This window comes from Myotis lucifugus, unplaced genomic scaffold (genome assembly GCF_000147115.1).
Source record: "Myotis lucifugus unplaced genomic scaffold, Myoluc2.0 scaffold_0, whole genome shotgun sequence".
NCBI lineage: Eukaryota > Metazoa > Chordata > Mammalia > Chiroptera > Vespertilionidae > Myotis > Myotis lucifugus.
This window is the reverse complement of record NW_005871048.1, coordinates 45,555,757-45,558,587: the sequence shown is the minus strand read 5'-3', so window position 1 is coordinate 45,558,587 and position 2,831 is coordinate 45,555,757. Positions and strand designations below refer to the sequence as shown.

The window sequence follows — 2,831 nt, the reverse complement described above, 5'->3', positions numbered from 1 at the left end:
GCTCTCAAATAAGTTTGGTAGCATATACAGATAGAACCAGTAGAACCATGTCAAATTTGTTATTAAAGTAAAGCAAACTGTAAGACTGGAGGACCACCTTCATGCTGAATGCTATACTGTGTGCTGAGGATAGAACGGTGGGCAGAAACACATTCTCTGACTTTGGGGGGCTTACACTTTAAAGGAGAATAAGGCATTCATCAAATAATATAAAATTGAAAAAAATCACAAGGTGATAAGAGCTATTAATAATAGTTAAATGACACAAGAAGTAAAACAAGAAGTTCGTTAAGACTTTCCTGAGGAAATGACTTTGGAGTTCAGATATAAATATCAAGTGGGAACAAGGTGAGTAAGGGAAGATGAACATTGCATATGGAGGAAGAGAGTGCCCAAGGATTGTCACAAAAGAGACATTAAAAATTCAAGAAAGAGGAAGTGGACTCTGGTGGATGGGGTGGGAAATGTGAGAGAGTGGATGGAGCTGTTCTTATTTTCTGGGTGCACTCGAGAATGAATCATGGTCTCCGCAGTGTGTTGTTTCCACTTTGCTCTAACATTTACAGATATGTAATGTCTATATTTATCTCTCTCTATATATATAGCTTTGGTTTCTTTACTGGAATGAGCAAAAATGACTGAATCTTTCTCAAAAGGGGTTCTAAAGACATGACATTGGGGAAACTCTAGGAATATGTAGTAACTAAGTGATAGGTAAGGACTTCAAGGATTCAACTGCCTAGAAAGTGGCATGCTTTTTGACCAACAAGACTGAGAAAAGCTGACCCCTTGAAAGGGAGAAATTCCAGAGAGCACAGGGAACTTTGGAAGGTATGGATACATTCATTATCAAGATTGTGATGATAGTTTCACAGGGATACATATGTCCAAAATAAGTCTCAGAATGAAACTAATTTTTCAACCACAATCTTATTTTTAAGACACTTATGCCAATACACAAATGAGAAACTGTACAAAGTAGTAACATGAGAAAAATGCAAATGATGGTCAATATATATAAAAAATATAATCTCACAAGTAATAAGGGAAAATACATATTAAAGCCAGAAGCCATTTTCACTCATTATATTGGCAAAACACATATATAAGTAACCCTCATTATCTAAGCCAAGTCCATTTTTGGAAAAAAGCGGAGAAAAATAAATATTCAGATACCAGGAGCCTATATTTCATTATTCCAGACAGGAACAAATAATAATGTTGTAACTCTGAAGTCCATACGAAACCCCCACAATTTCCCCAAATATCACTAAATCACTCAAACACTATGTATTATTTGCACAACAGGTATATATAATAAGTAAAAGGCTTAAATGTAAATTACCTAATTATGTATCATTTAATCATTAGCAGATAAGTTTGTATGTAGTATTCAAATATACTGGTTATGAGGAACTCTTTCTTTCTCATTGCAGGAAAGGTATACTATAATATAACTAAATAATATAGCATAATATTGTATTTGGAGTTGTCAGTGAAGGTTAGATCCATATGCTTTGGAAACAATACAGTAAGAAAATTAATATTCTCATGCCTTAAACTTATGACTAAGGAAAATAATGATTCAGGGTGATGCCAAAATCTTCACTGTTAATGTGAGACGAATTTTTAAGCGGATAAAGGTTGCCCCTAAGGTGACCCATCTACTTTGCAGAAAAAAAAGAAAATTAATAGTCTTTGATAGAATTTAAGAGCCAAAACAAAAATTCATCAGGTTGGATTTTAATGGCATTATAGTATATTGCTATTTCAGGAATTTCTCTTTTAATACAAAGAAAATAAATTCCTTTGTTTAATACAAAGCAAACAATTATTTTTCATTGTGAAAAATTATTTCCACATGTGTTTTACAGATTTTCTTAAACAGGAAATACACACACAAAAACTTATAAGTATAGTTTAAAATAACTATTTTTGGACTCCAATTACAAACAAAGAGTAAGGCAAGTTTGTAAGGCCATAAATCATCGTAGAGTACTCAGCTACTATGTATAAGTCCAGGGAATCTATAGGAAGAACAATTACCAGCACATTTGCTAGTAAAAATACATATTCACACTTCAGAAATGCATTACACTTGGTACAGGCCTAGGGTCCCTCAGCACACAGTGTTAAGTAGAAATATCTAGAATACATTTTTTCTCAGGATCACCTTAACCCAAAAGATTAACTGACGTAAACAATAATGTCAACATTTTACACAAAAGGTATTTACGTTTTTTTCTCTTCTCAGGTATGATCAGCTAGGCTGGAAAAATCTAAGGCATCACTAGTTCATAGAACTTTCTGATGAAAATGTTCTATATTGTTTGGTCTAATATGGCAGTAACTAATCACATGTAGCTATTGAGTTCTTAAAATGTGGTTAAAAAGACTTTTACATTTTATTTAACTTAATTTGTCAGAATGGCTGTCATTAATAAATCAACAAACAAGTATTGGCAAGGATACAGAGAAAAGGCAACTCTGATGCACTTTTGGTGGAAATATAAATATGTGCAGCCATTATGGAAAACAGTATGGAAGTTCCTCAAAATATTAAAAAAAGAACTGCCTGATGACCCAGCAATTCCACTTCTGAGTATATATTCAAAGAAAACAATAACTCTAATTCAAAAACTACATGCACCCCTATGTTCACTGCAGCATTATTTACAATAGCCAAGATATGGAAGCAACTCAAGAGCCCAGGTGAGTGGACAAAGAAGTTGTGGTACATATACTAATGGAATATTACTCAGCCATAAAAAAGAATGAAATCTTACCATTTGTGACAATATGAATGGACCTAGAGGCTATTATGTTAAATG

The 2,831-nt window shown here is 33.2% G+C and overlaps 1 non-coding gene across 1 annotated transcript; it reads left to right on the top strand.

Annotated features, from left to right (window-relative positions):
• Positions 1-1,551: 1,551 nt before the first annotated feature.
• On the top strand, positions 1,552-1,667 carry LOC111825640. The gene has a single exon (XR_002828821.1). It is a non-coding gene; the product is annotated as a U12 minor spliceosomal RNA (small nuclear RNA).
• The last annotated feature ends 1,164 nt before the right edge of the window (positions 1,668-2,831 follow it).